The sequence below is a fragment of the Podarcis melisellensis genome (assembly GCF_964234715.1).
Source record: "Podarcis melisellensis genome assembly, chromosome: 3".
Lineage (NCBI taxonomy): Eukaryota > Metazoa > Chordata > Lepidosauria > Squamata > Lacertidae > Podarcis > Podarcis melisellensis.
In genome coordinates this window covers 110,423,981-110,447,425 of record NC_138530.1, presented here as the reverse complement: position 1 = coordinate 110,447,425, position 23,445 = coordinate 110,423,981, and the positions used below count along the sequence as shown (strand labels likewise).

Sequence of the window (23,445 nt, the reverse complement as noted above, 5' to 3'; positions counted from 1 at the left end):
CTGGCCAGTGTACCAGCCTACAACTGCTGTTCACCTGAATAACAAGGAGACACTGCCTGGCACGCCAACACATTGCTCACCATGTTCATGAGAATATGTCCTTTGCACCTTGGACCAGACTGGGGTTTCTTAACTTGCTTTTACTCTCCTGTTCCTGCATATTAGGTTCCCTTACCAGAGGTCTATAATAACAAGGTAATGAATCAACCACATTTATTTGTACACAAAAGGTAGGTAAAGGTAAAAGGTAAAGGACCGCTGGACGGTCAATTCCAGTCAAAGGCGACTATGGGGTTGCGGCACTCATCTCACTTTCAAGCCGAGGGAGCCGGTGTTTGTCCACGGACAGTTTTCTGTGTCATGTGGCCAGCGGGACTAAACCGCTTCTGGTGCAATGGAACACCGTGACAGAAACCAGAGCGCACGGAAATGCCGTTTACCTTTTACCTTTACCAAAAAGGTAGCAACCCCAAGACAGAAGTCGCCACAAAGGATTCAAAGGCAATACAAGCATAGTTCTATGCTATAGCGAAGTAAAATCACCCAACCTATCCCTTCATTGTGTTGGTTTAACAGAGTCATAGAGCATTATTTCAAGGACACTAACCAATTAGCAGTTTACACCTCCAGTAAGAGAGCCTATTATCCCCCTAGATTTCCTCCCCTCAGAGTGGCTTCACTATCTCCCTATATTTCCTCCCCTGGCTTCACGGCCCAATAGGAATTTTTAGGAGATGGTTGCCTTCTAACTCCTGCTGGCTGCTGGTGGGAGCAACTCTGCCTCATGAATGCAAGCACTGGAGATGAGAATCATCAATCAGGATTCAAAGGCAATACAAGCATAGTTCTATGCTATAGCGAAGTAAAATCACCCAACCTATCCCTTCATTGTGTTGGTTTAACAGAGTCATAGAGCATTATTTCAAGGACACTAACCAATTAGCAGTTTACACCTCCAGTAAGAGAGCCTATTATCCCCCTAGATTTCCTCCCCTCAGAGTGGCTTCACTATCTCCCTATATTTCCTCCCCTGGCTTCACGGCCCAATAGGAATTTTTAGGAGATGGTTGCCTTCTAACTCCTGCTGGCTGCTGGTGGGAGCAACTCTGCCTCATGAATGCAAGCACTGGAGATGAGAATCATCAATCAGACAGCTTGGTGAGGATTTCAGCAATTTGCACAGAGAATAAAAAATAAAAATGCTACCTCTTGCACACATCCCTTTTACATGTAACAGGCAAGTGTAGCTTGATTGTCGATTTCGGTTTCTAGATTTCTGCACCGACTTGAAAACTTTCTTTCTATAAGTCTGTATGGAAATTCGTATGCATTTTTGCAAGGAATTCTGCACATTATTTCCACTGATATGTGTACAGTGGTGCCTCGCAAGACGAAATTAATTCGTTCCGCAAGTCTTTTCGTCTTGCGAGTTTTTCGTCTTGAGAAGCACGGTTTCCCATAGGAATGCATTAAAAATCAATTAATGCGTTCCTATGGAAACCGCCTTCAGACCAGGTCCGGGGACAGTCTGTCCCCCGACCTCTTCTGAAGGCTGGCGGGGGGCAAAAGTCTTTGTCCCCCCTGCCTGCCTTTCCGGGAGAGCGGGAAGGCAGCGCTGCGTTTTCCGCTCTCCCGGGAAGGCAGGCAGGGGGGAGCAAAGACTTTTGCCCCCCGCCAGCCTTCAGAAGAGGTCCTGGACTGAAGGTTGGCGGGGGGCAAAAGTCTTTGCTCCCCCCCGCCTGCCTTCAAAAGCCGTCCGGGGGCTTTTAAATCGCCCCGGACAGTCCCGGGGCGATTTAAAAGCCCCCAGTTAGGCAGGCAGGGAGGACAAAGACTTTTGCCCCCCGCCCGCCTTCAGAAGAGGTCCTGGACCTCTTCTGAAGGCGGGCGGGGGGCAAAAGTCTTTGCTCCCCCCTGCCTGCCTTCAAAAGCCGTCCGGGATAGCGGGAAGCGCTTCCCTGCTATCCCGGACCGCTTTTAAAATGCTGGCGGTGGGGAGCAAAGCCTTTCGCCCCCGCCGGCCTTCCTGGACCTCTTCTGAAGTCCGGAGGGGGGGGAAAGGCTTTGCTCCCCACCGCCAGCATTTAAAAGAGGTCCCCGGAGATTTCCCTATGGGCTTTCGTCTTGCGAAGCAAGCCCATAGGGAAAATCGTCTAGCGAAGCGTCGCAAAAACCGAAAAACCCTTTCGTCTTGCGGGTTTTTCGTCTTGCGAGGCATTCGTCTTGCGGGGCACCACTGTAGTTTTTTTCTGCACGCCAGTCCCTAATATATGCTTTTCGTATACTTTTTTTATTGGAGAACTGCATCACAAAATTTGAAGAAGTGCGGATTTTGGAAAGATAGCTGTGTTCCTATTGATGTCCAAATCAGGTAAAGTGGCGTTAAAACAGAATAAAATTCTCCCTCGTTTCTAGCTCTACCGCCTCCATTTAAAAATGAAATGAAATGAAACCACAGGGGCTATAATCTAGACTCTAGAGCAAAGCATCAACATTGAAAGAGTGGCATCTTGACTCTTTCCCTTTTGTAGTTCTTCTACACACACACACACACACACACACACACACACAACCCCCACAGCTTCCCGCCTTCCTCACACCCTCTAACAACAAAGTAACAGTCTGTTGGTATTTGTAGTTTGTCTCCTGAATATATAAATTTCTTCTGTAGGAATATACAGCCACCAAGTCCCCTTAAACACAAAATTGCACAATCTAAATGGTTGCCTGAATGTTCAGATACCATAGCTTATTAAAGAACTGGTGGCACTGCACTAAATGCCACAGCAGAAACATGCATTTTAAACACTGGATATTTCCTTCATACTTCAGTAGAGCTGTTTCCCCTCCTTGAAGTTCAATCCGTAGCCACTCAACCCAGTCGCAGAGTTCAGAGCAATAGATGCTCTGAAATGCATTTAACGCAGCCCATTGTTATGCACATGAGAAAATGTGCGGTTGAGGCACGGTGGCTTTTAGTGGGTGGTTCTCAATTTATTTCAGAAGCCTCAAGCACATTTAAACGACAACAACTCCAGCGCAGTCTTTGAGGGTAGGTCTGGTGCAAGTTGCTGGAAAACAGGCTGGTACAATGACTCAGACTGACAATATAGGTGTTTTGTGTGTGTGTACACACACAAAACACCAAACCATCTATCTCACATGAAAAAAGAATACTGTTAATGGTGTGTGAATGCTACCCTTCCCACCTCACAAGGCATCTCAACAATTTAAAATGATACCCTCTGAAACTCTTGTAGTTGTTTTGCTTAAAAAGGGATATTTGAAATTTACCTCGAGTTTCTCTTCTGGTGAAATTTAGCAGCTCCCTAGAGGCGTGCAGTATACCCTTTGATGGTTTTATTTTTAAGCTTTCCTCAACATTCCCGCAAATTTCAGCTGAGCAGGGCATTCATTTTATATTCATGTCAAATGTCATCAAGGCCCAATTTGGTGGTAACCAAGAAATGCAGAAAAGGTCCCTGAGAGATGTCACTCAGATTGTTTCTTTAAAATGTTTTTTGTTTAATGAATTTATGCACTGCCCTTTAACAGACATTTCCTAACTCATTTCTCTTAATTTCCCTGAGAAATCCTTCATTTGTTTGGCCGAAGCATATTCATCGTTAAGTTTCACTTTACACAAAATTTAGTGGCAAATTAAACTGTTGGTGGAAATATCACCTTGCAGTGTTGGGCGGCTCCCAACAGAATATTAAAAACATGATAAAACATCAAACATTAAAAACTTCCCTAAACAGGGTTGCTTTCAGGTGTCTTCTAAAAGTCGGATAGTTGTTTATCTCCTTGACATCTGATGGGAGGGTGTTCCACAGGGCGGGTGCCACCACTGAGAAGGCCCTCTGCCTAATGTTGAAATGGCGTCTGCCGTCTGAATACGACTTTTGGATTAATGTGAAAATCCACACAGGACTATAACAACGTTCGTTTCAACTTGCTTGTGGAGACTTTCAGAGGTTATAAAGAAAGGAAAAAAATACGATAACAAGAAAATTGAAAGATGATTTGTAAAGGAAAACAACAAAGAGATGAATGGACAGACCTGTGAACATCAAAGCAGCAGAAATAAGAGATGATTGGACCCTTTCTGAGCTCGAAACATGGGTACCCCCAACAAAAAATTAAAATTCGGTTTTGTAATTTGGAATTAATGTGATTTGATTGGCTTGTTAATGAAAATTATTATTATTATTATTATTATTATTATTATTATTATTATTATTATTATTAAAAGGCCCTCTGCCTGGTTCCCTGTAACCTCACTTGTCGCAGTGAGGGAACCACCAGAAGGCCCTCGGAGCTGGACCTCAGTGTCTGGGCAGAACGATGGGGGTGGAGACGCTCCTTCAGGTATACTGGACCGAGGCCGTTTAGGGCTTTGAAGGTCAGCACCAACACTTTGAATCGTGCTCGGAGATGTACTGGGAGCCAATGAAGGATGCCAAAAGCAGCTTCCAATCAGGTCTCAGCAGTTTCACAACACTACTGACTTCTGTGGCTCCAGGGCGGTAGTTCTTAAATGGGGGGTCTATGAATGACCAGTGGTCCCCATTCTATTCTCCGGGGAGAAGCAACAAAGAAAATAAAAGTTGAAAATATTGAACTACAGTTTTCTTTGAAATGTCAACTACATGCTGAGGAAGCAGCCCATTTTTCACTTTTAAACTGAAAGGTTGCTTGCCTCTTCAGCTGTATATATTGCTGCTGTTGTAATAATAATAATAATAATAATAATAATAATAATAATAATAATAAAAAGAAACCCCTGCTGTGTATATATATGTTTCCTCTTGTGCTTGCATATGCCTTGGTTGGATTGAGTCATCTATATGTGGCCATAGGTGAGAATATGAAGATGTGTACTACTACAGTGGTACCTCAGGTTACATACGCTTCAGGTTACATACGCTTCAGGTTACAGACTTTGCTAGCCCAGAAATAGTGCTTCAGGTTAAGAACTTTGCTTCAGGTTGAGAACAGAAATCATGCTCCGGCGGTGCGGCAGCAGCAGGAAGCCCCATTAGCTAAAGTGGTGCTTCAGGTTAAGAACAGTTTCAGGTTAAGTATGGACCTCCGGATCAAATTAAGTACTTAACCCAAGGTACCACTGTACAGGAGAAGAGCCCTCAATTAGGAAAACAAAACAACTGGCAAACAGACTTTTCCCCTATAGCAAATCTCTGTCTTCTTGCTTTCTATATCCCGTATTTTTCAGTCTATAAGACGCACCAGACCACAAGACGCACCTAGTTTTTGGAGGAGGCAAACAAGAAAAAAAATATTCTGTATCCCAGAAGCCAGAACAGCAAGAGGGATCATTGCGCAGTGAAAGCAGCAATCCCTCTTGCTGTTCTGGCTTCTGGGATAGCTGCGCAGCCTGCATTCCCTCCATAAGACGCACACACATTTCCCCTTACTTTTTAGGAGGGAAAAAGTGAGTCTTATAGAGCAAAAAATATGGTAATCGTCTTCCTTTTTGTAGAAGGAGTTAAAGGTAAAGGTAAAGGGACCCCTGACCATTAGGTCCAGTCGGGACGGACTCTGGGATTGCAGTGCTCATCTCTCTTTATTGGCCGAGGGAGCCGGCATACAGCTTCCGGGTCATGTGGCCAGCATGACTAAGCCGCTTCTGGCGACCCAGAGCAGCACACGGAAATGCCGTTTACCTTCCCGCTGGAGCAGTACCTATTTATCTACTTGCAGTTTGATATGCTTTCCAACTGCTAGGTTGGCAGGAGCAGGGACCGAGCAATGGGAGCTCACCCCGTTGCAGGGATTCAAACTGCCAACCTTCTGATCGGCAAGTCCTAGGCTCTGTGGTTTAACCCACAGTGCCACCCGCGTCCCGTAGAAGGAGTTACCAAGCAACTAATGTTTTTTCTCTTTCCCACCTCTTTCTTTGCCTATATTTTATTTACATAACCCAAGTTACATCAAAATTTGTGATTATTGTTATTTCATTTTTGCTATTCCCCTTGAGTCTTGAATGAAAGGGAGAAAATGAATGGCTTAAAAATCAATAATAAAAATATAAGATTAATTAGGTCCCATGCAGGACATGCGGATCATCTTACTTTAGCAAAACAATTGTAAACAGGAGCATAGTATACACAGCATTTCTGAAGTCCCTGTGCTTTGAAAGGACATTCATTTGCAAAAATTAAATATTCCTCCATTTAGGGCCCTTATTGATTTCAAAAAGTAAACAAATGCAAGTCTCTTTGATAGATTGAAAATACCTTTTTAAAAGAACCTTTCAGCCAGTGAACTAACCTCACAGTAATTATTTCCTTCATGACCTTCCAAACATATAAAATTATCTCGGCAAGATCAACAAGAAATATCTAAGATGTCGCTTTTCCAGGTCTGGAAAGAAGGCTAATCACTATTTTGTTTCTATGGTTTTGGCAAACCTCCACTTTGCCAATTAGAAAATTTGCAAGGCCACCCCCAGAGTGGTGTTTTTTTAGGCGTGTGTTGAAATGTAACACCCCATTATTTGCTGCCATTTCCTCTCCCAGCCTTGACGGCAAGACCCAAGCCGTTAGGTTGAGGCTACTGCATGGAGGATGACCAGGAAAGACATGTCCCCTTCAGAATTACAACAGCACCCCCTCTCCCCCCAAAAAGAGCTTATAAAAAGATACAAACTGTGTGTAACTGATTACCCAAGCTATTGAAGAATGCCAATATACCCAGCCCCGTTTTGACACCACAGCCTGTAAGAATTTATTTCTTAACTATAATAGAACCAGCGGCAACTAACTAATAGAACTTCTGCAACTAACATAATCAGCACACTTTTGATTTATAGAATTGTAGAGTTGGAGGAGGAAGAAGAAGAAGAAGAAGAAGAAGAAGAAGAAGAAGAAGAAGAAGAAGAGTAGTAGTAGTAGTAGTAGTAGTAGTAGTTTGGACTTGATACCCCTCCTTCATGGATCACTGTCTTGTTGTGGTGAAGGGGCCTGAATAACTCAGAGAAGCTATGAGCTATGCCGTGCAGGGCCACCCAAGATGGACAGGTCATAGTGGAGAGTTTTGACCAAACGTGGTCCACCTGGAGTAGGAACCGGCAAGCCACTCCAGTATCCCTGCTCCATGGACAAAGACAACAGGCATATAAAAGTTATGATACTGGAAGATGAGCCCCTCAGGTCAGAAGGCATCCAACATGCTACTGAGGAAGAGCGGAGGACAAGTACAAGTAGATTCAGAGCTGATGAAGTGGCTGGGCCAAGGCTGAAAGGTCACTCAGTTGCGGAAAGGAAAGTCCAATGCTGTAAAGAAAAATATTGCATAGGAACCTGGAATGTAAAAACCATGAACCTTGGTAAGCTGGATGTGGTCAAAAATGAGATGGCAAGAATAAATATTGACATCCTGGGCATCAGTGAACTAAAATGGACGGGAATGGGCGAATTCAGTTCGGATGACCATATCTACTACTGCAGGCAAGAATCCTGTAAAAGAAATGGAGTGGCCCTCATAGTCAACAAAAGAGTGGCAAAAGCTGTACTGGGATGCAGTCTCAAAAATGATAGAATGATCTCGATACGAATCCAAGGCAGACCTTTTAACATCACAGTAATCCAAGTTTATGCACCAACTACCAGTGCTGAAGAAAATGAAATTGACCAATTCTATAAAGACTTGCAACACCTTCTAGAAGTGACACCAAAGAAGGATGTTCTTCTCATTATAGGTGATTGGAATGCTAAAGTAGGGAGTCAAGAGATAAAAGGAACAACTGGAAAGTTTGGCCTTGGAGTTCAAAACGAAGCAGGGCAAAGGCTAATAGAGTTCTGTCAAGAGAACAAGCTGGTCATCACAAACACTCTTTTCCAACAACACATGAGACGACACTACACACGACTAAACAACAACAATCCCACATTTCACTCCCCTTAAGGAGTCTCAAAGCGACTAACAATCTCCTTTCCCTTCCTCCTCCACAACAAACACTCTGTGAGGTGAGTGAGGCTGAGAGACTTCAGAGAAGTGTGACTAGCCCAAGGTCACCCAGCAGCTTCATGTGGAGGAGCGGAGACGCGAACCCGGTCCACCAGATTACGAGTCTACCACTCTTAACCACTACACCACACTGGCTGGAAAGGACTCCAAGAGTCATCTAGAACAAACCCTTGCAATGCAGGCATCTCAGCTAGATCATCCATGATAGATGGTCCTCCAGCCTCTGCTTCTGAAGCTACAAGGCCTCTTCGCTGACAATGGAAATCACACTTGTATCCAGTTTCCTAGTGGCTGCATTTCTGATACTGGAATCTGTGCATACCGTGTATATCCCCCCCCCCCATGTATAAGACAACCGCTATTTTGGGGGAGTCCAGTTTAAGAAAATGGGGGGAGATGGCCCAGAGTTGTTCAACTTTTGGAGGGGCATGCATAACATCACTCACCCGACTTACAAACGCTGCCAATCGCATGCAACACTGAAACCGCCCCAAGCTTCTGCCCGCTCACAACTAGCAGCCGGCAACTGCAAGAACAATTGTCGCAGTGGCAGCCAATCCAAAGCAGCCCTTGCCACAGTCACCACTCACCCACCCAATCGCCGCTGGCAAGCTCCTGCCCGTCCCCCAACGAATCGCCCATCCCCCCTCTGCACTATCCGTGTATAAGACGACCCCTGATTTTGAACATGATTTTATAATAAAAAAATCTCATCTTAGACATCTTGCGGAAGATGCACTTATCTTCAGGCTTTAGAAGGGCATGGTCCTTGTCTGCTGGAACTTTAAAGACATGTTCCTCTGTCTTAAGGTCAACAGTTATGTTGAGGATAGCTGAGTTGGGTAGAGTGTGGTGCTGATAACACCAAGGTTGCAGGTTCAATCCCCGTATGAGACAGCTGCATCTTCCTGCCTTGCAGGGAGTTAGACTAGATGATCCTCAGCGTCCCTTCCAACTCTAGTATTCTACAATTCTACCTTCAGCAAGGTAAAAAGGCAAAGGGAAAGGACCCCTGGACTGTTAAGTCCAGTCAAAGGCGACTATGGAGTTGCGGCGCTCATCTCGCTTTCAGGCCGAGGGAGCCAGTGTTTGTCCACAGACAGCTTTCCGGGTCACATGGTCAGCATGACTAAACCACTACTGGCGCATGGAGGACCGTGACAAGTGCCAGAGTGCACAGAAACAGCATTTACCTTCCCGCCGCAGTGGTACCTATTTATCTACTTGCACTGGTGTGCTTTCAAACGGCTAGGTTGGCAGGAGCAGGGACCGAACAACAGGAGCTCACCCCGTCGCGGGGATCCGAACCACCGACCTTCTAATCGGCAAGTCCTAGGCTATGTGGTTTAACCCACAGCACCACCTGCTTCCCAATAATAATAATAATAATAATTTATTATTTGTACCCCGCTCATCTGGCTGGGTTTCCCCAGCCACTCTGGGTGGCTTCCATAGAAACCAAAAATACAGGAAAGTTATATATTATTATATATATATATATATATATATATATATATATATATATATATATATATAATATTATTATAATCAGTCATACCAAGAGGCTAAAAACCAGTTTCTATCCGTGGGCTGTTAGGCTGCTGAATGGAAAATAATATAGTGCAACTGACTTTCGGGGTTGGTGTGTTGTGCGACAAGCACACAGAGTGCAATGAGACTGAGTGTTTGTGGGTGGGGGAGGAAGGCTCAGTTAATTTCATTGTACACAGGTTGTACATTGACAATAAAGATATTATTATTATTATTATTATTATTATTATTATTATTATTATTATTATTACTCAGCTAGTTAGTCCAGTGGTCAGACTCCATAAAAAGCGGATTGAAATGTTCCATATTTTCATCATTGTGGACTGTAAAATTTCCCCAGTGAATGTTGATGACAGGGGTCTAATGTGCATTGTATGAGCATCCAGCCTTCTGGGGACTCTCCTGACAAGGACACTGGGGATATTGGAAAGAGTGTTACTGTTTGCATGGCATACTATAAGCAGGCTCCGTTTTCCAGAGTCCCTAATGAGTGTTCTATGGTAAAATGCTGTCTCCTCAAAGATGGTTTGGGACTCTGATACGCAGTGTCATTCCACTTCGAGATCTCTCATCGCTGTTGATGGCTTTCTGAATCTATTCGGAGCCAATTTGGAATCTAATTTGAGTCTCTCCTGCTACATAATTGATTGGAGTGCTTTTGGATAAGTGAAATTCAATGATGTTCCCTTGAAAAGTCTTTGTTAATGCAGCCTAAGTAAAAAGCACTTAGGGGATGAAGCTGAAATTGAACAGGAAGGAAAGGTTGACGATTGGGTCAAACTTCCCTCCAGCTGCCAGAATTCGGAAATATGAGATGGGACAGAAGCAGAGAGGGCACTCTGGAGTACAGAGAAGGTGATAGATCTCAGTAAGAACTGAACAACGCTCAAAAGAGTGATGTCATTCCAGCACTCGCTGAACTTTATCACATTGGACGAAGAGCATATTTTGAAATGCCAAAAACTTAAGTAACACTAGGAATTTATTAAATCTTCTGTTCCCCAGCCATTAATAATAATTTTCTGGATATTAGAAGGAAAGCTCTCATGTCCCTAGATGTCAGTGACAGCATATTGTCTTCAGTTTTCTCTCTCTTCTTTTTATTTTACAAACTTTTTTTTTTAAAAAAAATGCTTTCTCTAAAACCATGGGCCCGCTAAGATACAGTGGACTGAATCATGCTTAAAGGTAAAGGTAAAGGGACCCCTGACCATTAGGTCCAGTCGTGGCCAACTCTGGGGTTGCGGTGCTCATCTCGCTTTATTGACCGAGGGAGCTGGCATACAGCTTCCGGGTCATGTGACCAGCATGACTAAGCCGCTTCTGGCGAACCAGAGCAGCACACGGAAACGCTGTTTACCTTCCCGCCAGAGCAGTACCTATTTATCTACTTGCACTTTGATGTGCTTTCGAACTGCTAGGTTGGCAGGAGCAGGGGCCGAGCAACGGGAGCTCACCCCGTCGCGGGGATTCGAACCGCCGACCTTCCGATCAGCAAGTCCTAGGCTCTGTGGTTTAACCCACAGCGCCACCCGCGTCCCGAATCAGGCTTAGTTCCCACTAAAATGAATTATACTGATCTTGTCAAGACATAACTTTTCATGTTTTCAATGAAACCTAGAACGTGTTGGTTAGGGTGTGGTGTTGATAATGCTAAGGTTGCAGGTTTGATCCCCATATGGGACAGCTGCATATTCATTTATTGCTGGGGGTTGGACTAGATGATCCTCAGGGTCCCTTCTGACTCTACAATTCCATCATGTCATGAAGAAGAGTCCTGCTGCCAGTGGCCCATCTAGTCCCCAATTCTGTTCTCACAGTTACCAACTAGATGCCTCTGGGATGCCCAAAAGCAGAACCTCCCAGTACGTTTCTGAGCACAATTCAAAGTGTTGGTGCTGACCTTTAAAGCCCTAAATGACCTCGGTCCAGTATACCTGAAGGAGCGTCTCCACCCCCATCATTCAGCCCAGACACTGAGGTCCAGCTCTGAAAGGCCTTCTGGCAGTTCCCTCGCTGCGAGAAGCCAAGTTACAGGGAACCAGACAGAGGGCCTTCTCAGTGGTGGCACCTGCCCTGTGAAATGCCCTACCACCAGATGTCAAAGAGAAAAACAACTACCAGACTTTTAGAAGACCTCTGAAGACAGCCCTGTTTAGAGAAGCTTTTAATGTTTAATAGACTATCATATTTTAATATTCTGTTGAAAGCCACCCACAGTGGCTAGGGAAACCCAGCCAGATGGGCAGGGTATAAATATTACTACTACTATTATTATTATTATTATTATTATTATTATTATTATTATTATTCTGTAACCTGATTGCAACAGCAATCTCCTCCTGCAGTTTCCAACAACTGATAGATGAAATCTTTCCAGATGACTTCTTTACTGAGCACTGACTTCACTCTGACTTACTTGCAGGGATGCTGGATGACATGACAAAGCAAGTATCATCCCACACTTTCCAACGCCTTTTCCTATCACTTTCCTTACTGCAAAAAGTCTGATTGTTTGAGGAAGTGAGTTTGTTGTTCAAGACCTCCCTATCAACCATAATTGTACAATCCAATTTAGCTGCTATGTGATTAAAGGTAAAGGTAAAGTGACCCCTGACCATTAGGTCCAGTCGTGGCCGACTCTGGGGTTGCAGCGCTCATCTCATGTGGCCAGCATGACTAAGCCACTTCTGGCGAACCAGAGCAGAGTGGAAACGTCGTTTACCTTCCCGCCGGAGCAGTACCTATTTATCTACTTGCACTTTGAGGTGCTTTTGAACTGCTAGGTTGGAAGGAGCAGGGACTGAGCAACAGGAGGTCACCCCGTCACGGGGATTCAAACCGCCGACCTTCTGATCAGCAAGTCCTAGGCTCTGTGGTTTAACCCACAGCACCACCCGCGTCCCACCCAAATTAAATCCCACCCAAAAACAGGGACATTCTGGACGCACCCTTAGTGGCAATGGGAATTTAATAGGGATCAAATCCATGGTTACTCTTTTAAGTGGCTCCCTACAGATATTCCCTTGATCCAGGATAAGAAATTAACTCAGCAGTGGAACGCCAAGTCAACCATGACAGGATTGCAATTCTGTGTAAAACTCAACGCTCCCAGCTTCCTGCAACTCACATTTGTCTTTTGAGTTAGTTTCGCCAAATTATGCTGAATGTTTGGAGCAACTGGGGTGGCCATATTATGGACAGGTCCAAAGGACCAGTCAACTGAGCAAAAGGGAGTGTTGCTCTGTAGTCCTGTTTGCGGCCCCTGAGAATGACAGCCCTCAGAAGGTCAAGGATTCCCACAAGCTGCTTTTCAGAGGCTTGCAGGGTTTCCGACAGGAGACGGAGTTTATCAAGCCTTTCATTTCATGTAGGGGATCTTTGGATTCCAAACAATTGATTCTGGAAACCATTTTTGTTGCAAACGTAGTAATTGTATCCAGAAATTTGAGACCATCAGATTCTTGACAGAATTGGAAGGACAACAATTATTGACTCTGGCTCTTTCCTTTTTAGGTCTGGGGAACCTCAGGCCCAGAGTACAAATACCTCCAAGTTTTCCCCTCAGAGCTGTGCCTACCCCTTCATTCCACCCTCAAATGCTTTCGCTTGGCTAGGAATGCGCTTTTGAATATACGGCCACAGCACTGTCGCCACCTGTTTACATGGTAAGAATGATGTATATCTTTCTATCTCTGGTTGCAGATGCCAGCTGGAGAACTGTCTTGACAAAAACCTTGTGACATTTTCCCCATAAGTAAGTATTTTTATGCTGCAGACACCAATCAAGGTTATGGGGTGAAAGTCCAGAAACACCGGTCTTGAAAGACCTACATTGGTTCCCAGTATGTTTCCGAAAACAATTCCAAATGTTGGTGCTGACCTTTAAAGCCCAAACGGCCTCAGCCCAGTATACCTGAAGGAGCATCTCCACTCCCATTGTTCAGCCCAGACACTGAGGTCCAGCTCCGAGGGCCTTCTGGTGGTTTCCTCACTGGGAAAAGCAAAGTTACAGGAAACCAAGCAGAAAGTCTTCTCGGTGGTGGTGCCCACCCTGTGGAACGCCCACCCACCAGATGCCAAGGAAATAAACAAGTGTCTGACTTTTAGAAGACATCTGAAGGCAGCCCTGTTTAGGGAAGTTTTTAATTTTAATGCTGTATTGTGTTTTTAATATTTGGTTGGGAGCCGCCCAGAGTAGCTGGGGAAACCCAGCCAGATGGGCAATGTATACATTATTATTATTATTATTATCATCATCATCATCATCATCATCATCATCATCATCATTTCTATCCTACTTTGATAGAGTTGTGGTACACACATGGTGAACAAGCAAACCCAGTGAAGCCTAATGGTTTCTCTCTGTCCCAACTAAACAATTTTTGAAACATTCCCTTACCATCTAGAAATGCATTTATTTTATTTATTTAGTTATTTGCATTTGTTGAACAAATTTAGATCCTGAATACTATCAGTTTCACAATTTCAAAACTTGGCAGGTTTGATTCAAAGTTGTCAGGATTCAGAAAATAAAGTTTGTAAATCAGAAAACTACCAGATGGGGTGACCTGGAGCAATGGAGCCTCTTTGCGATGGGCGTGTTTGCTTATATGACTTTTGCCAACAAAATTCAGCTGCCCCCACAGCACCTTATTGTTCAGGAAAGACTAAACCAATTTACAAGTGAAAAGGACAAGCAAAACAGTGGCCCAGGAATGAGACTCAATAAAGGGCCACAAGAAGCCTCACTAAACCAGAGAAATTTGCCTGAGAGAAACCATCCTGAAAGCTGAGGAGGCTGCAAAACTTTAAAGGAAACACAGTCTGAAGTGCTTCCCTCTAGAAAAGGCCATTGCTTTGTCATTTACAGGCAGCGCTTAATTGGATTACCCTTGATCTTAGCCAAACTAAAATAAGATTCTTCCTTATTTTGAAAGCCAAGAAATCTTGACATTTGGATTAACACCTTCTCCACCCGAGGAACATGGAATTGATAACTTTAAAAAGGGGGATATATATATATCTGATCTAGCCATGTTATACAAAGGAGCTGTAAGTGGGTTTGACTCTACTGAGGTGCAAATTCAGCCCATCCATTAACTGGTACCCAGAATGAAAAAACAAGTACTGTACCTGCTAAATAGGTACAGTTGGAAGGTATGAAATAAGGATGGGAAGGCAGCACTGGAAAGGCAGCACAGGGTGCCTTGGGGTGGCTTGGAGACAAGGAAATGTGCTAGTGGCTCCCTATAATAAAGAAAGGAAAAGAAAAAGAGCTCACATCAACTGCTGCTTCTTGCAAGGGACCATAACTTAAAGACAGAAAAAAAATCCCCCTCAAGTTACAAATAGAGTTGTTATGTACTGAGTTGAATAGGATGCAAAATGCAGCAGTCTGATTGGTCCTAGAACAATAGGATCCAAAATGCAGCAGTCTGATTGGTCCTAGAACAATAGGATCCAAAATGCAGCAGTCTGATTGGTCCTAGAACAATGCAGCAGTATGGTTGGTCCGCAGGAGCCACCCAATCCAGCTCCAGGTGGAAGGGAATCCGCAACCTGATTGGCCTACAGGAGAATCCCGGAATTAGCCAATCACGTGCGGCCCATTGTGTAAATAAAGTATATAAAGCAGATATTGTGGGGAAATTCCTCGCTACTATGAGCTGAATAAAGAGCATGAAATCCACACTCGACTCTGAGTATATTTCAACAGTGGTACGTCTGGTTGCGAACAGGATCCGTTTCGGAGGCCAGTTCGCAACATGAAAAGAGTGCAACCTGAAGTGCCGTATCTGCACAGGTGCACGGTGCGATTTGGGGATTGTGCTCATGCGCGAAGTGCGATTTAGCACTTCTGCGCATGCGTGAGTGGTGAAACCCAGAAGTTACCCTTTCTGGTACTTCCAGGTTGCCGCAGAACATAACCTGAAAGAACGTAACATAAGGTATGACTATATAACAAGCATCTATAAATCGGCTCTAGTGGTGTGAATTCATACTACAGTGGTACCTCAGGTTACATACGCTTCAGGTTACATACACTTCAGGTTACAGACTCCACTAACCCAGAAATAGTACCTCAGGTTAAGAACTTTGCTTCAGGATGAGAACAGAAATCGTGCTCTGGCGGCACGGCAGCAGCAGGAGGCCCCATTAGCTAAAGTGGTGCTTCAGGTTAAGAACAGTTTCAGGTTAAGAACGGACCTGTGGAACAAATTAAGTACTTAACCCGAGGCACCACTGTAATGAAGAACACCTGATCAGCTTTGCAATTCCTCGAAATTAATCCGAGACCTCATTTGCGGGAAAGAGATTGAAGGAAGCTCAAGGAAAGCACCTTAAATAATGTTAGGTGGGAATCAAGGAAGCAATGTTCTGTGGACAAGAGCAAGGATAAAGTTGATACGAAGCAGGGAAAGATTGCCTTTTTATTTTTATTTTTTTAAAAAAGTAATAAACCCTCCAAAGAAACAGAAATCCCTCTTGTTTACTGGAGAGGATTAAATCCCCGCGATAGTTTCACAAGGTCATTTCAGGATTACATGCTTACTGGCACATGCATGCTTCTGAGAGACACCAGGGGAGAGAGCCTGCACGCCCTGTGTATTTCAGTGCGCCGCAAAGAGTTAATTGTGTACCTTCACATTGGCCAGACAGAATGTGAATAGTCTAATGTTAAGAGCTCCAAGTCCACTCCAAAATTCCACATGAAATTCTCCCCAATATACAAAGTGCCTATTTATTACGGCGCTAATATTTCTCTCTCTAAAAAAAAATAAAAAAGAAAAAAATCTGGAAAGCACATAAGAATAAACTGGATTGGAGAAGTCGCACTGTTTATTCATTTCTGCAGCATGCCCAGCCTAGACCCCTCCTCTCAAAGGAGGTAATGGGATGCTCTCCCCGCCCCCAAGAGAGTCTACACAGCCACCCACAGAGGTTGCTCTTTCCTGCAGTATCCCTCCAAGCTCCCGGCGCTCTTTGCCAACCCTTAACCATGTACAAATCACCAGCTGAAAAATACAAGGACACACCCCCTTTTTAAAAAGGAAAATCATTTGCCCAGATACTGAAGCAACAGCTGCGGAGTGGCCATGTATCCTTCTTTATGGAAGACAGTCCTCTGTTCGAAGGGAGAGCAGGTGCCGTGAAGTTGTCCGTCAACAGTTAGCAGTACTTAGGGGGACCATAGGTAAAGGGTAAAGGGGACCCCTGACCATTAGGTCCAATCGTGACCGACGCTGGGGTTGTGGCCCTCATCTCACTTTATTGGCCGAGGGAGCCGGCGTACAGCTTCCGGGTCATGTGGCCAGCATGACCAGAGCAGCACATGGAAACACTGTTTACCTTCCCGTAGGAGTGGTACCTATTTATCTACTTGCACTTTGACGTGCTTTCGAACTGCTAGGTTGGCAGGAGGAGGGACTGAGCAACGGGAGCTCACCCCGACGCGGGGATTCAAACCGCCAACCTTCTGATCGGCAAGTCCTAGGCTCTGTGGTTTAGCCCACAGCGCCATAGCCTCGGCCTTGTAAGCAGAAGGTCGCAGGTTCAGAATCCTTGCTAGCATCTTCAGGAAAGGCTGGGAGAGAGTTTGCAGTAGCTGGACAGCAGGCCGAGCAGGAATATATGGGCCACCCAGTCTGCACTATGGTGAAATGTATTGCATGGTTTTGACCTATAAAACCTTAAACGGCTCAGGACCACAATACCTCAAGGACTGCCTCTTTCCGTATGAACCTACCTGGACCCTTCCGAGGCCCTTCTTCATGTGCCTCCTCCCTGAAAGGTCCAGAGGGTGGCAACATGAGAACGGGGCCTTCTCTGCAGTGGCTCCCTGTCTGTGGAATGCTCTCCCCAGGAAAGTTCATCTGGCACCTTCAGTATTTAGGCACGGGGCAAAAACGTTCCTTTTTAACCAGGCCTTTGGTTGATCTGATTTACGTCCTGTGTCCTTTTAAAATGTTTTTTTTTGGGGGGGGGACCTACTGGGTTGCTGTTGTTATTCTGATTATGTATTTTGTGGTTTTATATCTTAATTTTATTCTGTGAGCCGCCCTGAGACCCCCAGGTATAGGGCGGTATATAGCAATAATAATAATAATTTCTACTTAAATTCTAGTAAAGATGTATAAATCTGCAGCATTACATATAAATTAGCATACTGAAAAATTACTGCAAATCAGAATCCTGTTCTGTTTTGTCTTTGCTGATGCATTTTTTTTTGGGGGGGGGGGTCTTGTGGCACCAGACCACAAGACGCACCTAGTTTTTGGAGGAGGAAAACAAGAAAAAAAATAATTCTGAATCTCAGAAGCCAGAACAGCAAGAGGGATCGCTGCGCAGTGAAAGCAGCGATCCCTCTTGCTGTTCTGGCTTCTGGGATAGCTGCGCAGCTTGCATTCGCTCCATAAGACGCACATACATTTCCCCTTACTTTTTAGGAGGGAAAAAGTGAGTCTTATACAGCAAAAAATACGGTAGTTGTTGCGTTTGTTTGTTTGTTTGTTTGTTTTTGATAAGTCTAACAAGGCCTCCTGAGAGTTGCTCTTCACTGTTACCAAAATTATACTAGCAGCTTTACAAATAACAACAAAAATTATGCAGCTAAACAATACTGTAGATTTGGGGGATTAACTGATAAATGGCATTCAAGGCCCATACATCTGTCTGCTGAAAGCTTGCAAATAACAGTGCAGTACAGTGGTACCTCGGGATACAGACGCTTCAGGTTACAGACTCCACTAACCCAGAAATAGTACCTCAGGTTAAAAACTTTGCTTCAGGATGAGAACAGAAATTGTGCTCTGGAGGCGTGGCAGCAGCGGGAGGCCCCATTAGCTAAAGTGGTACCTCAGGTTAAGAACAGTTTCAGGTTAAGAATGGACCTCCAGAATGAATTAAGTTCTTAACCAGAGGTACCACTGTACATCAGAAATCAAAGAATCATTGAATTGTAGAGTTAGAAGGGAATCTAAGGATCATCTCAGCCAACCCCCTGCAATACAGGAATATGCTGCTGCCCCATACGGGGATCAAACCTACAACTTTGGTGTTATCAGCACTAGGTTCTAACCAACTGAGCTATCCAGAAATATGAAGCACATGACTATTATTATCTGGAAATCAAACATGATTTCCTAAATCTCACATTCCTGCTATGATGTGGATAGCCAGAATGGAGAGCCAGTGTGGTGTAGTGGTTAAGAGCGGTAGACTCGTAATCTGGTGAACTGGTTTCGCTTCCCCGCTCCTCCACCTGCAGCTGCTGGGTGACCTTGGGCCAGTCACACTTCTCTGAAGTCTCTCAGCCCCACTCACCTCATAGAGTGTTTGTTGTGGGGAAGGAAGAGAAAGGAGAATGTTGGCCGCTTTGAGACTCCTTCGGGTAGTGATAAAACGGGATATCAAATCCAAACTCTTCTTCTCTTCTTCTGAATGTGACTGGGACTGGAGACCTACATACAGTTATGAGTAGGCCCCACTGGACTTCTGAATAAACCTCCACAGACTCAACATCTGTGAGGAGTTTCTGGCGGAGTCTTCAGGAGGGAGAAAGGAGGAGTGGAAGGGGAAGAAAAGCTCCCCAAAGTTCCTTTAACAATGGGGGGGGGGGTTTCAGGACAAGTGGTGCAGCGATAAAATTGCTACCACATTTGCAAAGCTAAGCAGGCTCCGCCATGGTTCCAAATTGGATGGGGCACCATTTGTTGAGATTTCTGCATTGCAGCGGGGTTGGATTAGATGATCCTTCCAACTCTACAATTCTGTAACATATTTGTACAGGGCTGGCTTGATTATGGAGAAGCACATTCTTTATTCTGTCTTAAGACTATGACCAGATACAGCCAACCTTTCTCTTCCACCCCACCCTGCTCTGTTTACCATCTAGCCTGATGAAGAGTACTGGGGAAATGGAAAGCTTGCACACCATTTTGTGACATTTTGGTTGGCCAAATAAAGGTATCGCCCTAATATTGACCTTGGAATTTTTCTTAATTTTTCAGCATAGCTACCTTGACTATTCACGTTCTGCAATTTATTCATATGATATCCTGCCCTACCAGTGTGCCGTTTTCTTTTTTCTTTTCTTTTTAAAATCCTTGCAGCAATTTTTCCTATTAATCATAAAGTAAATAAATCCTGTGAGGCAACTTAGGCCACTCGCTGTCTACTAAGCTGAGTCTACCCAGTAGGCTTCCTAGTTATACCCAGTGCTTTTTCTCTATAAAAACAAATAATGTTTAGGGGTACTTTCATTTTGACTCAAGAAAATCACCATTTTATAGTTCACGTTGGGGGAAATAAATACACTAAATACAACAAAACTGACCAATCACCGTGCTAGATTCCAACTCCTACTTCACACATTAAACGCTCGCTTCTGTCTGAGACTCAGGAAACACTGTGACACGAAATGAGGCTGCCATCAGGGGTAGCAACAGAACTGACGATTCACCGTGCTAGAGAAGAAACGAATTTGCTTTAGATTTTTAGTTTCCTCTCCCGTTAGATTCACAGAATGTTTAGGGGTATGCGTACTCCTGCGTACCCGCAGAAAAAAAGCACTGGTTATACCAGAATTTGGAACTGGGTTGCCTGCATCCAAACCTAAGATGCCATAACATCACACACTCACACACTCATCGGCTAGCATTTACAGTCATACCTCATGTTATGTTTGCTTCATGATACCTTTTTTCAGGTTGCATCCCGCGGCAACCCGGAAGCACCGGAAAGGGTTACTTCCGGGTTTCGCCGCTTGCACCTGCGCAGAAGCGCTAGATTGTGCTTTGCGCATGCGCACAAGCACCAAATTGTGCCACGCACCTGTGCAGATACGGCGCTTCAGGTTGTGGGCTTTTCATGTTGTGAACCGGCCTCCGGAATGGATCCCATTCACAACCAGAGGTACTACTGTATATATGAAGGTAAGCAGAGACAAAGACATAGAGATACAAAAAGAGGGTTGTAGCAGGGATCCTATAAGAGTACAGTGGTAATAATAATAATAATAATAATAATAATAATAATAATAATAATAATAATAAAATTTATTTATATCCCGCCGTCCCCAGCCTTAGCCAGGCTCAGGGCGGCTAACAACAATAAACCTCGGTATGGTACCTCGGGTTACATACGCTTCAGGTTACAGACTCCACTAACCCAGAAATAGTACCTCGGGTTAAGAACTTTGCTTCAGGATGAAAACTGAAATTGTGCTCCGGTGGCGCAGCGGCAGCAGGAAGCCCCATTAGCTAAAGTGGTGCTTCAGGTTTAAGAACAGTTTCAGGTTAAGATCAGACCTCCAGAATGAATTAAGTTCTTAACCCGAGGTATCACTGTATCCTGAACTTCCCCATCTCAGAAGAACAGAAGAAGAGCCTGCTGTATTAGACCAATGCCCCATCTTGCTCCCACAGAACCCTCCTTGTAGTTTCCACCATTCAAGACTCGGAGAAATAACTTCCTGGAGGCAGGAGGTGCACAAAGCACAGAGTTAAATATCCTTGGGTTTACATGAAACCATACAGGTCAATGTACATCCATCAAGAATCTGCATTGCTGGAGTTATTCCCAGTGCTGGGCAAGTTAAAATATGTGAACTTGATGCAATATTCTCCTGAAGCTAACTTCTCCTTTTGACAGTTAGCACATTTATGAGCAAACACATTCCTTACTGAACTTAAAACGGTGTGAGCTGAGATATTCATTAACTGATTGTGATTTCCAAAACTTCTTGAGAAATGCCAATTTTTATCTTTTGCTGGGAACTGTCTAAATGGCATCATTGAAATATGTGGCTGTGGCCTGGGCATTATAATTCCTATGATGCAGAAGGCAGAAAACTGAGATTGAGGGATAGTGATTTGCTCAACGCTACACAGCAAAATCAGATAACTCATACATACAAGGCCAGGTAAGATGTGAAGTAAAAATATTCCATTAGTTGTGGGACTGACAATTTAAGCAGCTGGCGGTCATTTCAAAGGCATCTTCTGGTTTTCACACTGAAATGCATATTATTATATCATACACGGCACGTAACCCTGCTGATCTAAGTGTATTTGTGATTCTGGTGGTAGGCTGACTGCCAGGCAGCCAATACAGTGGTGAGACTTCAAAAATGCAAGTTACTGTTTGGTACTGAAGGAAATGGGAACCAACAAACATGATGGGAGAAGCAGAAATTGTTATTGGGCCAGCCTACATGAGCCCCGGAAAAGCACTGATGTTTCCAACTGAGTCAAAAAGTGTGGGATGTGAAACACAAGAGCAGTCAAGTACAACATCCCTAGAGTGAACATAAAAGGGGATGTCTGGACCAGCCAGTCAGAACTTCCTGTTTCTCCTAGGCTGGGACAGACTTCCTCTGCATGTGGGCGTGACCTCACCTGCCCAGGTAACAAAAAAGCAGGACTGGTCAGCCATAGATCTCTCTCTGACCACATTCGTCGAAGAAGCAACATCTGCTTAGCCTAAGATGCTTCCAGCCAAGAGAGGACAAAGGGACTGTCTCCTTATGGGATAGTTTCCAGGTATATTACTTTTCTAACTTAAGTCTGCCTTCTAGGATCCATTTCTGAACAGAATGTGAGTGAGTAAACTCTTTTTATACTTTTATAGAAGACTGTGTTGTGTCTATCTTTTTATGAGGGACTAAATGGGGAATCTTAAAAAGTAGAGACATCACCTTGCCAACAAAGGTCCGTATAGTAAAAGCTATGGTTTTCCCAGTAGTGATGTATGGAAATGAGAGCTGGACCATAAAGAAGGCTGATCACCAAAGAATTGATGCTTTTGAATTCTGATGCTGGAGGAGACTCTTGAGAGTCCCATGGACTGCAATAAGTTAAAACCTATCCATTCTGAAGGAAATCAGCCCTGAGTGCTCACTGGAAGGACAGATCCTGAAGCTGAGGCTCCAATACTTTGGCCACCTCATGAGAAGAGAAGACTCCCTGGAAAAGACCCTGATGTTGGGAAAGATGGAGGGCACAAGGAGAAGGGGACGACAGATGGTGAGATGGTTGAATAGTGTTCTCGAAGCCACCAGCATGAGTTTGACCAAACTGAGGGGGGCAGTGGAAGACAGAAATGCCTGGCATGCTCTGGTCCATGGGGTCACGAAGAGTCGGACACGACTAAATGACTAAACAACAAATGGGGAATTACCAAAGAAATGTATTTTAGAGGCTTTACAGAGCCTGAGCAAACACATCCGCTGTGCAAGTTTAGGGGAATGTAACACTGCTAAATTAACAGAAGTTGGAAAGGATATAATCAAACAATATATCCTCTCCTGCATCCCTGAGTTAAAAGGTTCGTGATTTTAGGGGGTTTCACATCACTGCACAGTAGGCCCTTCTTGCAGAGAGAGAGAGAGAGAGAGAGAGAGAGAGAGAGAGAGAGAATAATTTAAGAACCACTTCCATGCCATGTGATTTGGTGAACAGCATGGGTTCTGAACGTTCTGAACATACTCAAATATCTGAAAGGCTGTCACATGGAAGATGGCGCAAGCTTGTTTTCTCCTGCTCTGGAGAGTAGGACCTGAACCAGCAGATTCAAATTACAAGAAAGGAGGTTCCAACTGAACATTAGGAATAATTTTCTGGACCGTCTCCCTCAGGAGGTTGTGGAATCTCCTTCCTTGGAGGTGTTTAAGCAGAGGCTGGATGGTGATTTGTCAGGGATGCCTCAGCTGAGATTTCTGCATTGCAGAAGGTTGGGTTAGATAAGCCTTGCGTTCCCTTCCAACTCTAAAATTCTCTGATTCTCTGATTTCTGCAACCAATTAGGAAATGGCCCACCTTATTCCCACAACCAGGAACCCAGTAAGCATACTTAGGAACACAAACATGTCCCTTTCTCCAGAGGTAGCCCAGGTCTGGC

At 44.4% G+C, this 23,445-nt stretch overlaps 1 protein-coding gene and 1 long non-coding RNA gene across 6 annotated transcripts in view; one reads left to right on the top strand and one right to left on the bottom strand.

Moving 5' to 3' along the window:
* Positions 1–23,445, bottom strand: part of FGF18 (fibroblast growth factor 18) — a 130,258-nt gene that overhangs the window by 60,336 nt on the left and 46,477 nt on the right. The window contains exons 1-2 of one of the 5 annotated variants that reach the window (XM_081906532.1): positions 20,897–20,937; positions 20,499–20,543 (exon numbers count right to left, since the gene is read on the bottom strand). The exons of 3 other annotated variants lie outside the window; for them this stretch is intronic. The gene's annotated coding sequence lies outside the window, so the exon portion shown is untranslated. Of the gene's footprint in view, positions 1–14,679; positions 14,794–20,498; positions 20,544–20,896; positions 20,938–23,445 lie in introns of those variants that run through there. One more of the 5 variants, XM_081906531.1, reaches the window with a different exon arrangement.
* Positions 48–13,903, top strand: LOC309367372. The gene is made up of 4 exons (XR_014167102.1): positions 48–195; positions 2,261–2,371; positions 13,060–13,211; positions 13,853–13,903. It is a non-coding gene; the product is annotated as an uncharacterized lncRNA (long non-coding RNA).